Source organism: Gekko japonicus, unplaced genomic scaffold, assembly GCF_001447785.1.
Source record: "Gekko japonicus isolate JY-2015 unplaced genomic scaffold, Gekko_japonicus_V1.1 scaffold216, whole genome shotgun sequence".
Lineage (NCBI taxonomy): Eukaryota > Metazoa > Chordata > Lepidosauria > Squamata > Gekkonidae > Gekko > Gekko japonicus.
Genome location: NW_015165240.1, coordinates 432645 through 446098, shown reverse-complemented (window position 1 = coordinate 446098; position 13454 = coordinate 432645). Strand labels below are relative to the sequence as shown.

General features: G+C 44.0%; 1 protein-coding gene and 1 pseudogene across 1 annotated transcript in view; both read left to right on the top strand.

Moving 5' to 3' along the window:
* NEGR1 (neuronal growth regulator 1) overlaps window positions 1-13454 on the top strand; it is a 914174-nt gene that overhangs the window by 717162 nt on the left and 183558 nt on the right. The gene's annotated exons all lie outside the window — the stretch shown is intronic.
* On the top strand, window positions 2028-3364 carry LOC107109404 (annotated as a pseudogene).

The following is a 13454-nucleotide window of genomic DNA, read 5'->3' as shown; positions in this document are numbered from 1 at the left end:
TACCCCCCTTCATTCTTTCCCCCTCTCCCCCCTCTTACCTTCTTCCCCCCTTCATCCTCCCTCCATCCATCTCTGCCTGTCTGTCTGTCTCCCCCCCTCCCCCTTCTTCCTTCCTTCAGTCCTTCCATCCTTCCTCTCTCTCTCTCTCTCCCAACCCCTCTATCTATCTGTCTGTCTGTCTGTCTGTCTACCACCCACCCACCCTACCTTTCTAGGGCCTGTTGACTTCACCTCAACGGGCTTTGCAGCTAGTAGCATATAAAGGATACCAAGCCATAGCCAAATGTATCTAACAGCATATTTACACCCATATCTTTGTAGCATATAACTGTGGGGTAAAGAATTGTAGCAGAGTTCTACAGGACATCTCCAACACTATGTATCCAATTTTTCCATTGCATTTTCCTCCTGTTTTGTCTTTTTGTCAGAACAGTTTTGCATTTGGTGTTTAAATCTCTCTAGTTTAATTTTCTCATCTACTAGTACTTTTGGTTTTCTTGAGCTCTTTGTAACCAGTCATTATTCTCTGCATACTATTTAAACTTTCCCTTCCTGATGCATATTTAAAAAATGACCTGATTGCATCATGATTTGCTTATCTTTAGTTGGAATGTCATGTTAACACAATGTGGGGTTTTTTCATAGAGATGAAATTATATTAATAATAGCGCCAATAAGAACATTTTATTTGACATCAAATGTTATTGGGTCTTGCTACAGTTTCAGTAATTAACAATAATAAAGAGCCAGCTTCCGTCTGATTGGCTGGTGGAAAAATTGTTTGGAATAATATAGTATTACTTAACTGTGTTTCTTTCCTGAGAAGAATATTAATATCAATTAGAACATGTCTAATGGCCTCACAGGAAATTTGCCAAGAACATTAGATGGATTATAATTGCTAGTTCGATTTAGTAGAATTTAAATCATCTTCTGCCAGCATATTTAAAGGTTTTTTTCCTTCTTGGTCCAGTGCAGACACATAATACCAAAACTAGCGTTAGATATCATGAAGAGGGATCCACAAAGACAGTATAAATCCAAGAGGTATTTTTACAGCAATCACAAAAACATGTCAGGAGGAAACTTTAAACTGAACTGAGTGCCAGAAAAAGCCAAAATGAAAATGAAGCTTCTTGCTAAGAGGTTCAGTTCCAGCACTTCCTTCCAGCACCAGGAGGTCCAATACACTACAACCTTTCTTCAAGTGTGAATTCAAGCGATTCTTAACTTTTCTCAGCTGTCTGTGGATCTAAGGGCCAAGCTATATGTTAAATGCAAATACATGGAACAGCATGCTAATATATCTGTGCAGATGAAAATAAGCCACTTCTGGCAGGACAATTGCAAGAACAATTGCAACGAGGGAGGGAACTCTTGATTCTTTCTCTGATCACTGTATCTGCTCCACATCACCCCTAGTAGCACTCCCACCACAGCATTGCACATGTGCTTTCCCCCATTTAAGACACCTCAGAAGGGGGGGGGGGCTTACAAGAATTGTTAGGATCTGGGAAGTAGGGACTGGGAAAGCTTTCCATGCCCTGCCATTTCAATGCTTACTGTTGCCACCAGTTTTTTTCCTACTCTAAATGAGCTAGCATGTTTCATAACTTGCACTAAATGCTAAGTGGTCACACATGGTTTTTCCATGTGAAGATACATGTAGTGTAGAGGTTATTTCATATTCAGAGCAGCTCAGAGGTGAAATCCATGTAATGCCATGCATACTCTGTGTGTGCATGCTATGAAGAAGAAGTAATTCCTGTATCTGAAGTACCTATAATAGTTCAGAGTTATACCATGTAGTTCTTACTGCATGCATGGAAAATAAGAGTGCCATCACTCTGGGTGATTACTGAAAATATATTTGGATGCAGAGGTATTATATTTTAGAGATTCTAAATAGAGATTTCTTTGGACCCTCATTGTTGCCATGGCAGCTGGTGCTGCTTGATGGGAAGCACCATTTGCTGAGGAGCTGCGGAGCTGGGAGCCACCAGGTGGTATATGTGGTGTTTGTAAATATGGCAGTGCCCTTTGTGGCGGACTGAGACCTAGTGCAGACCCTTGGAGAAGGGGCCTATGAGGCAGTTCAGTTAGCTGAGAACAGATGCACTGAAGAAGCAGTTGCAGTGAAAATTGTTGAAACATACAGCGGAGTGCTCAGATCAGATTAAGAAGGAAATCTGCATTAACATTAATCATGAGAACATTGTAAAAACATTGACAAGAAGGCATTATTCATATTTCTTCTTGGAGTACTGCAGTGGAGAAGAATTCTTTGAGCGAATAGAACCTGATATAGCAATGCCTGAATCAGATGCACAGACTGTGGTGTGGTCTACCTCCACAGTATAGGGGTAACATACAGGGATATTAAGCCTGATAATCTCTTGCTAGATGAAGGAGGTAACCTCAAAATCTCAGACTTTGGTCTAGCAACTGTGTTTAAATACAGTGGCCATGAACGATTGTTGAACACAATGCGTGGCACCGTCCCATATGTCTTCCCAGAGGTCCTTAAAAGAAAAGCTTTTCATGCTGAGCCCGTTAATTTCTGGTCCTGTGGAATAGTGCTCACTACTATGTTGGCAGGAGAATGGTCATGGGACCAGCCTAGTGACACTTACTCTGAAAAGAAATATACCATGTACCTTTCGCCATGGGAGAAGATTGATTCATTGTCCTTAGCTTTACTTTTCAAAATACTAACAGAGAACCCTACATCACAGCTTACTATTGCAGACATAAAAAGAACAAATGGTATAAAAACCTCTAAAGAAAGGTAGAAAGCAGCTTCAGGTCTCTTCGGGGGGACTTTCAGATTCTCCAGGAGTGTTTTCTAAGCACATTCAATCTGACATGGACTTCTTGCCCATGAAAACTGTAGACAGTGAGGAAAGAATGATGAGTTCTAATTCCCAACCAGAGCTGGGAACTGGCCTCTCTTTGTTGGACAGCTATCCAGTGAGTATGGACAAGCTAGTGCAAGGGAACAGCATCTCCCACCCAGCCTGCCTGCCTTGAACACATGCTGCTGAACAGCCAGTTGCTCAGCACACCAATTTCTTCACAGAACCCTTGGCAACACTTGGTGAAGAGAATGACCCATTTCTTTCTGAAGCTGGATGCTGCTCAATTGTACAGCATCTTGAAGGAGGTTTTTTTTAAAGATGGGCTATATTTGGAAGAACAGGCTGCACAAACCAGGTTGCACAAACCAGGTCACCACATCAAGAAGAAACAACAAACTAATTTTCAAGGCCAACCTGGTGGAAATGGAAGACAAAATGCTTGTGGATTTCTGTCTGTCAAATTCAAGAGGTATTTCCTGAAGATCAAAGGAAAACTTAGTGAATAGAGATATGTTGGTTAGTCCAAGGCCTAAATAACATATGCAGATCAGCATCTTTGAAAAAGTACATGTAAAGTAGTGTATTTCAGCACAGGTAAAGTAGTTGATTAAAGCAGGGATGCTGAATGTTGGGCCCTTTCCTGCATATTCCCCCCACTAGCTGATCTCCATAGTATTGGAGCCTGGCTGGAAAAAAATATCCTCAAGTGATGGACTGCAGAAGTTTGGCCCATGCTTCAGTCACTGGACTCTCCTGACTCAGCAGCTGTCCCAGACAAGAAAATTAGCCATGACCAGGAACATCTGGAGGAAGCATTGTATTTAGACACTATGTGGCTGCAAGAACAGCCAGGTCAGAAGAAAGTCACTGATAGGCAACTGTGGCCTAGGCGGCCCTGATCCTCAAAAGCTCAGTGTAGGTGAAGTGGAAAAGGTTAAGGCCCAGGACTTGTGGAGCAGAGCCTGAAAATAGCTCAGCTGCCACCATCCTCATAAGAATGGAATGACCTGACCACAAGATAGGACTATACTTTAACACTTCCAGCATTAACTCTTGGAATTATTCCAATGGGAGACCCCCCTCATTATTTATTTACCCTTACTGTTCTGTCAGAACATCAAGCATTTATATTAGCACATTTGAATGCTTTTCCTTCTATGAATTTTTATGGCAGGTTTTTTGGTATCCCCTTTTCAGAGATTTTGTCAATGTGGTTCTGGCATTATCAATACCATCTCACACATAATGGTGGACTGTCCCTTGCTTAAAAAAGAGAGGGGGCAGTGAATTCAGAGTTGGATTTTGGTTGCAGCATAACTTCTCATCATATTCAGTTTTCCAAACCCTACTTTCGGATATAAACTATGATTTTACAGCAGCCATTGCAAAGTTTTTGCAAACAATAACAAAAACAACAGTTGTTTTTGTTATTGTTTGCATTGCAAAGTTTTTGGCAGCTTCTTCTTCTTCTAGGCATAAAGGGTTAAAATAAAAGTAAAATACTTTAGAAGAAATATGTTGTTATTCTAGGGTTTAGGGTTGTTCCAGACCTTGTGTCCATGAACAAAAAGGGGATAGAAAGAAGAAAGAGAACTTCTGTCTGAGTGTAGGAAGAGAGCCTTCATTAGCATTCCCAAATAATGGGTAGGAGGAGGAGTACAACTTCTGTCTCTCTGAGAGAGTCTGGAAATAGACTACCTAATGGTCAGGATGCCCCATCCTGAAAAACCAAGAAGGAATCCTAACCAGCAGAAGAAGAGTGAAACTAGATAAGCATCCTGATTCCCTTGAACCCTGAAAATATGTTACCCCACTCTTCAAGAAAAACAAGCTTCTTACCTTTATTTTAATATTCTGCACTTTGTATTCCAAAATGAATGAAAAGACCCCACTCTCTCACAGGCAAGCAAGGCGAAGCTTGCATACCAACAATAAGAGGACCTTGGCGGCACATGACTTATGGATAACCACAGCATTCCCACCCACAAACCTCTACACACACACAAACTTTTTAGTCAGCCATTCTCAAGGTTTAGATCAGCTCAAAAACCTTACACTCCAGTAAAATCATTGCATCCCTCTCCCTCTCTGTGAAGGGGAGCAGCTGCCACTGCAGCTTCAGAACCATGGCTAGTGACCAGGTAGAACTGATCGGACAAGCGCCCAAACTCCCCCAACCTTTTTCTCTCAGGGAGCCAGTGAACTTTTCCAGCCCAAGTTCACTAGGGAACACACACACAGATAGACACACAAACAGACAGACACACAGACATACAGAGGCCATCTCAGCCCTTGAACAAAACAACCCACAAGCTTAACAGGGTTTACCTGCATTCTAGAAGAATCTTACCGCCAGCTTTACAAGTGAATTGTAGACATTACTACATTTGTTTGTCACCCTATCAGGTAATTTTGGCCAGGAGATAAAACAAAGGGTGCATGGCTACATTAAATACATGTATAGACAATGTGAGTCTACCCAATGAATCTCTGCCATTTAAATACTGCTGCATTTCAAGATGACTGTTCTAGGATTGCCAGATTTAATGGAAGGGAACTTTGGCATTTAATAGCTAAATGAGGAACAAAATTTATCAGGTGAAGATTTGCTAAGCAAGAGCATTATTGGAAAAAGATTTACATCTGGTTACCCACTGTTATAAGAACAGAAACCCTACTTGAAAGAAAAGTTGGCAATTGCAATTGCCCCCCAAGCTGGAAATAACTTGGCAGACATAAATGTTGGGTTTAAATATAGGGCCACTTTATTAACTTACAATTTTAACTGGAACCAACGGCAGGGGCCACACAGCTTGCCCCTCCCTTGTCTCTTCAATAGGGCAAGCCACCCTGCACCACAGACTTAGGCAACATTGGGCTACCTTGGGCTAACAATTATGCTCCGTTTGGGGAGGGGAGGGCCCCCCATAATGCCATAGAGTCTACCCTTCAAAGCAGCAATCATTCCAGAGAAGCTGATCCTGTCAGCTGGAGATTAATTGCAAAAACGAGAGATCCCCCAGGCCCCACCTGGAGGCTGGCAACCCCAGCCACTAGAGTGGCTGGAGCCCGTCTTAGGAGCCATGCCACCACGTGCCACCAACATTCAATCAGGGTGAGAAAAAATTCCCTGCAGACTATCCACAACTGCCCAGCTGCATCCCAGGGGCCGGCACAAACTAAGGGAAAAAGTAGCTCCAAGTTGCTGCACAAAATGGCCGCCATGGGGCAGTGTGTAAAATGGCTGACTGGGTCAACTTATGAAATGGCTGACCTACTCCTGATACAAAACAGCCTCCAGAGGGAAAGAATATCCTATGAAACCCAAAAACTGCTTCATATGAAGTCAGATCCCTGAGCAATCAAGGTCAGTGTTATCTGCTCAGACCTGCAGGGACTGTCCAGAGACTAAGACCCATCATATCACCATTGCCATCTACCTAATCCTTGCAACTGGGGATGCTGGGGATTGCACCTGGGCCCTAGCCAAGCCACGAGATGCTCTACCACTGAGTCACAGCCCCCAATTAAACAAGGAAAGGTGGGAGGGGACCCCGGTAACCATGGGTGGGGCCCCAGCCAACAATAACAGGCTCCAAGAGCATCGGGGGGTGGAGGGAGAGGCACGGCGTAAGGGTCATGGGTCCCTGCCATGTGAACAAGGCCGCCTGTTGCACATGGGCTTCCAAGCCTCCAGCCTTCATGGCCTACCACCCATCCCTAGAGGGGGACGTGGTACTTCGACTGCCTCACAGGTCAAGCCTGCGCCCCCAGAAGCTGCTGTCCTGGAGCCACCCTACTCATTCAAACAGTGTGGCCTGGCATCCCCAGAGAGCACAGCCATGTAGCAACTTAACCACACAAGCATGCGCAGCCACAAGCCACTGCCACAGACTGCCCCTGGAACCATTGTGTGGATGTGTCCCAACTGCTGCCGCCGTGCTCCCTCACCAATTACTGGCCCAGAGGCCCGGCTGGCCCCACACCACCACCGCTGTATCTGCCGCTGCTGCATCCACTGCTTCAGCCGCCGCTACGGCATCCACCGCATCCACACCTCAGCTGCCGCCACTGCATCTGCCACCGCCATGTCCGCCGCTTCAGCCACCACCACCGCTCGACGTTCCCGGGGTGCTGTGTGTCTCACAGCCGGTCCCAGTAGAGGGAGGCTGCATGGTAGCAGGCCTCCACTTTTACGCGGTTGTCGACCCGAAGAGGAGCTCCACCATGCAGCCAAAGCAGAGGTAGGCCCCAGCAATGCAGCCGCACCGCAGAGCTCTCCTCTGGCCAACGACCGCGAGGGACTGCTGTGAAAGAGAGGTGGGGCCGGGCTTTTAAGCCTTCTCACGCCCCTCCCCCTCCCAATGCCTGTATGTGGTGCCTTTGTTGCCTAAACCCAGCCTGCCTCTTCTAGCTGGGAGGCAAAGGCGCCCCTCCAGCCCAACAGCTGTTCGAGCCGTGGCCTGTTGAACCTTATTTCAGCAAAATATTACAACTTTTATTTAACTTTGGGCTTATATACCGCTCAAACCCTTTTTTGCAAGGGTCTCTGAGCGGTTTACATATGATTATATTTCCTGTCTAGGGCCACATTAACAGGGGAGGTGACTACCTACCAGCACCCAAGTAGCAGAGCGGCTCTTTTGTTGTTGTTGTTGCATTCCGGCAGGCTTCGGGTATAGAGCTGGTAGTTCGGCAGCTTCTTTCCAGTGGCTTCCCCCTAGAGCGCAGCCATGCGCTGGCCGCATGGCCGCAGCCTCGGCTCTGTCCGAACTGGCTCCACCGTGCCGCACGTCACCGCGCCTTTGTAGCTCCGCCTCCGTCCAAGTTCCGCATGCTCACTGGGTCGCCAGGCTGTCCCACCATCGCTGTTCACCATTGCCGCCGTTACTGCCATTGCCGCCTGCTACACGCCTCCCAACAAGGAGGAGGGTGCCCCTTGCAACCTAGGGCAGGTACCCACTTTGTCTACTCGCAAGTATGCTTTCGAGCTGCTGGGTGGGTGGGAGCTGGGACTAGGGCCAGGAGCTCACCCCGGCCGCTAGATGTTATAGCAGGTGTTTTACTCCCTGCGCCACCGCAGAAAGCTACCATTCCTTTAAAATAAACAGGAAATTGTGATATAACTGGATGACTAGTGAATATGTGCCTTTTAAATTTAAAAAGTACCGTATTCAAATGAAACAAACAATGGTAATCACAAGGCACAGAAATTCTCAGGTATAATTTCTCCATAGTTATCCTCAAACCTTCCATGTCAGTAGAAGCAGCTGGCCTGGTGCTTTACCAATAATCTTGCCTCAAATTTAGCTGCACTCCTAAAGATATTTATACACTGGTATGTGAGCCTTTGATGACTTGCCATTAAAGTAAATAGTCAATATTACCTCTTCTGAGCCTGCTAACAGTTCTGCATCATAAAACCCTAGTCATTTCGATAACATTTTCAAAATGGATCTGCTATTTATGAATTGCGTGAACTTTTGTCTTCAAACAGCTAGAAACCTCCAAAGTACAACTTGAAAACATATTGCAAGCCAAACTACATCCCTTTAAAGATCTGGAATAAGCTAAAACATACATAGTAAGCATCTTCCTAAAGCTAAAATTCACAAGCAACTGGGATACACATTATCCTCACTATAAACTCCAATAGAAATCTGTAAGACAACCCTAGTAGCATTCCCCAAATCAATATTCATGTTTTCCTTAACCTTTTTCATATCTTCAAAATCCTTGTAAGCTGTGCTGATAATTGTTATTCTATTGATAACTTTTGTGCACTGATATGAAAGTCAGAACAGAGCTTATGTACTGCAGCTATCCCTAACATATAGTTTCTCCAGGCTCCTCTTGATGGTCTCTAGAGAGGAAAAGCTGTCCACCTCCCAAGGTAATAAGTTCCATTATTGAGCTACTCTTATTATTAGGAAGTTTATTCAGTGTAATAGTCATGGTAGTCTATTGTCCTGTAATAGGAATACTGAACAAATTTCTATGAGTGTAAAGTGCTGTAGATTGTGACTAGGTATACCTTATAGGGAGCACATTCATGCAAAAATGCATTGATCAGCAGCATTCCTATTCTGTGGGATGACAAAGGAATAAATCAGAGGGTTTAAAGAACTCAGGCATATGTGAGAAGAGATAGTGAAGGCAAATAGAGTATGAGTCATATGTGTGACATTCTAGTTTTCAAGAAATGTCAGTATATTATTATTAAAGTGTATTATTTTATTTTGTATTTGAAACATTTTTATTTATGCTGCCTTTCCACCCAATCAGGATCCACAATGCAGTGAACATAAGAACATTAAAGTATTTAAACAATTAAAAATACAGTTCAATTAAAACATGTAAACAAACAAACACTAGAAGGAGGGCCAATAACTATTATTTGAGGTATGTCAGACAAAACGAAAGAGTTTTCACCTCCTGGCGAAAGACACCGATAGAGGGGGACAGATGTATCTCCCTGGGGAGGGGATTTCAAAGTTTTGGTGTCACAATGGAGAAGGCCCTTTCCCGGGTTGCCACCTGCCTAGCCTCCAAGGGTGGGGGCAACTGAAGCAGGGCCTCTGAGGATGACCGGAGTGAACACATAGGTTTGTATGGGAGAAGGCAGTCCTTAAGGTATGTTGTCCCCAAGCTGTACAGGGCTTTAAAGATCAATACCATACAAGGTCATACTCCCCCATCCATCTCCTGCAACATGTCATCCACAAGGGTGGCCAAGGCCATTTCAGGCCTATAACCAGGTATGACGGACCCCTGCTTCTTCTTCACTGTGATGCCGATTTTTCCTGCCAAAATTCTTAGTTCTCTTCAGGTACTGAGCTAGCCCCCTAGCAGTGTGATAATATTTGTGACTTTATAAAGCTGAATGCCCTACCATTTGACAGAATCTAATTGGGTTTTTCCCACCTGTTCAATCACCTTGCTCAAGAATGGTACATTTGAGACTGGATGGTAACTCTTCTGGGTCCAGAGTAGGTTTCTTTAAAAGTGGACACACCACTGTCCCCTTCAAGGCAGGAGCAACCATCCTGTTATCTCAGGGAGGTATTTACTGCACAAGCTGAAAGGTATCCCACAGAAGGAGGAGAAGGAGTTGGATTTATACCCTACCCTTCACTCAGAGTTTCAGAGCCTCAGAGTAGCTTACAATCTCCTTCCCTTTCTCTCCCCACAACAAACACCCTGTGAGGCAGGTGGGGCTGAGAGAGAACTGCTCTTGAGAGAACTGTGACTCACTCAAGGTCACTGAGCTGGCTGCATGTGGAGGAGTGGTTCTCCAGATTAGAGTCCACCACTCTTAACAACTACACCAAACTAGACCAACTGGCATCCTGGGGCCATCTGATGCAGCTGCTGCAAAATGCAGAGTCCAAATTGGAATGGATGTGAAAGATTTTATCCACAAAGTGCTCAGTAAAAAGGTCACTGTAGGCTGCAGAACAGTCCATTTCATCCCATTAGCCAAAACCAAATGGACCTCTGACCACCCAGAAGAGTCCGGCAGGTCTACCCTATATAAATGTAATGGTGAAGAAAAAGTATTGTTTCTTTGTCCCCATCACTGACAAAGAGTAAGTTTTCAAATGAGCTCTAGCCCATGCCTTTTCAGATTCATCCTGAGTCTTGCTTCACTTTCACTTGCGAATCCCCCTATCTTTTCATCACCCACAGCCCCTCAGTATATCAAGGGGCTGCCTGGGCTATTTGACCTGACAGAAGACACCTAGGTGTAATAGTGTCAATTGCCCAAGCCATTTACCCATTCCAGAGGTCAACCAGGGCATTAATGTGAGCACTGAGCAGGAAAATTCCCCAATGTTGTCTGAAAACCTATTGGATCAATCAGGCAATGTGTGTGGAACATTTTAATCAATATCCCAGCCCTGTGAAGTTTTGGTACCTCTGTAATAAGTCTGAACCCCAGGAAGTAGTAATCTGTCCATGACAAGAGGACCTTCTTCACTTAAATTGTCTTCATACTGCCCCCCCCAAAAAAACAGATCAAGAGTATGACCTGCACAGAGTATGGAGCCTGTTATTACCTGAAATAGGCTCATAGTTGTCATGGAGACTATGAAATCCTGTGCTGCTCCAAACAACGTAGCCTCAGCATGGATGCTGAAGTCCCCCAAGACAACCAATTTAAGAGTCCACAGCACCACATCCAAGACCACAACCACAAGCTCAGGCAGGAAGACAGCTGGGCAGGGGGCTGTGCTACACCAACAGAATTCCAATCCTTTCTCACACTCCCACCACTAGATGCACACTCTCAAACGCAGGAGAGTTTTAAAGGGTATCAAGACAGGGGGATACAATCCCAGGAGACTACAGTGACATCAACTCCCTGCCCACCAGGCCTATGCTGGTATACCACTAGTACCCTGGGGGTCATAGTTGGGAAAGATTAACACCCCCTCTCCCCACCAGATCTCAGTGATACATGCCAGAATTAAATCGTGGAGACTGCCACTTTACTGACCTGGCATTTAAAAGCAAAATATTACTGCCCAGTGGAATGTTGTTATGGTCACCAGCATCACCCTGGTCACAAATTGTTCTCTTTCAAAGGACAACTACTGCTACTCAAAACTCTTTGAAAGTAAAAAGAGAATGGTGGTTGAATGTAGACATTTCATGTTTTCATGGGGAGATTCTGCTATGCTGGAAGTTTGGAGCGAACATATTTTGACTTTACAACCTCAAAAATAAATGCCTGAATCAATCAGCAAGTGAAATAAGTCAGTGATTTTCTCCTTTAAAACCCTTACTTGAAACATAGGACTTGCTGCTATCCATACTCTCTATATCTATGCTGCCTAAGCCCAATAGAAGATACTTTGAGATAGAAAGGAAGGAATCTCTGCATATTTGAATGGTCCCCAGTTCCTCAGGATCTTTGAAATTTGAGTATTAAAATACATTGTGGATGTCCCGAGATGGATGCTCTGCATATCTTTCTGAATCAATTATGTCATAGCTGTCATGGCTGCCCATATCTGTTATCCATCCATAGGTAATCTGTTGTTATACTGCTCTATGGGGGACGGGATTAATGTCAGCTTCTACTCATACACATCTAAAGAGCTTGCAAATGTGTTGCTTTTGTCCCCAAAGGCATATAAAATGTACAGTATTGCTGGCCAGGCTTCTTTAAGCATCTCCTTGTAATAAAGCTATTTCTTCTTCAGGAAGTTGGTATCATAAAAGATTATACCCTCTCTTCATGGCAAACAGGAGCTTGTGTGTGATAATGAAATAATGAGAGTGATGAGGAGCCAAAAGTTCACACATCTGTAACAGCATTAGATAAGACTGCAAATGGCTTGGAAAATGATTCAATATTTATAAGTTACGTCTTACACATATAGTATTTTGCATTGGATATAAATTATATTTTAAACTAAACATGCAAAAAAATCTGGGAAGAAGAATTATAATTGCTTGTCTATTCTGTTTTCTGTGTTGTTTGATGCTGCTTAATACTCTTAAGGAAAACATTTTCTAGATGCCTGGTCCTGGAATTGGGGATAACTACCTACACCAGGTGTTCTTTTCTAGCAAAAAGGTTTAGTGGCTGTAACATTTTGCTGTTTTAGGACATTGTCACTGACAGTCTTTTGGATGCTATCCACAAAGGAAAATTACGTTTTATTTATGATTAATTTCCCCCAGAAAAAAATGGATTGAAAAACAGATAACTTTCTCTCAACCCATTATATTGTGTTGACTTGGAACATCGTTATCATCTGACTTTGTTGGATGCTATCCCTACCATTGGGCCGACTTGAATACCGCCATCATTTGCTGTTTTTATCTATTGATGTTGTTAACTGGGATGTTGTTTTTAACTGTCTTAATTTTGGATTGTGATATTTTGTTCTTGTTAGCCGCCTTGAGCCAGCGTGTCCAGCAAGGCGGGATACAAATAGAAACAATAAATAAATAAATAAATAAATTGGGGTAAAATGTTACCCCATCTAAGTCTTCGTAATTTGTTCTGATACTTATATAGAATTTTACTTCATACTTTTATGAAGATGTGTTATCCGGAAAGACTTTGTGATAGATAAGAGCTACATACAGCCACTCATGAACTAATATACTGATTGTTGGATATTTTGAATAGAAGAAAACACCACAAACTGAGGTTTGACAAAGACTTTTGTCGAAACGGACAGTTAAAACTCGAGAAAGTTCGTCCTTGCTTGCCTTACTGGGACTTCAGTCTCCTGATGTTCATCTATTGAAACAAAGAATATCTATTAAAACAATATTATTGAACTGCAAGAAATATGAACTTGTACAGCAATCTTCTGTTTTTGTGTACTGTTTAAAATTGCTGGGTCCTTGTTGTATTCATGACATAGAAAGGCTACAGATTAGAGTTTCATCCCCCTCACTAGTGTAGGCTAATGAATCAAGCCATGCTTTTTCATTAAGTTTTGACTGTGCTTAATGCCAGCTTTGCTCCCTGCTGCTTCGGGGGGGGGGGGGGGGGGGGGGGGGGGGGGGGGGGGGGGGGGGGGGGGGGGGGGGGGGGGGGGGGGGGGGGGGGGGGGGGGGGGGGGGGGGGGG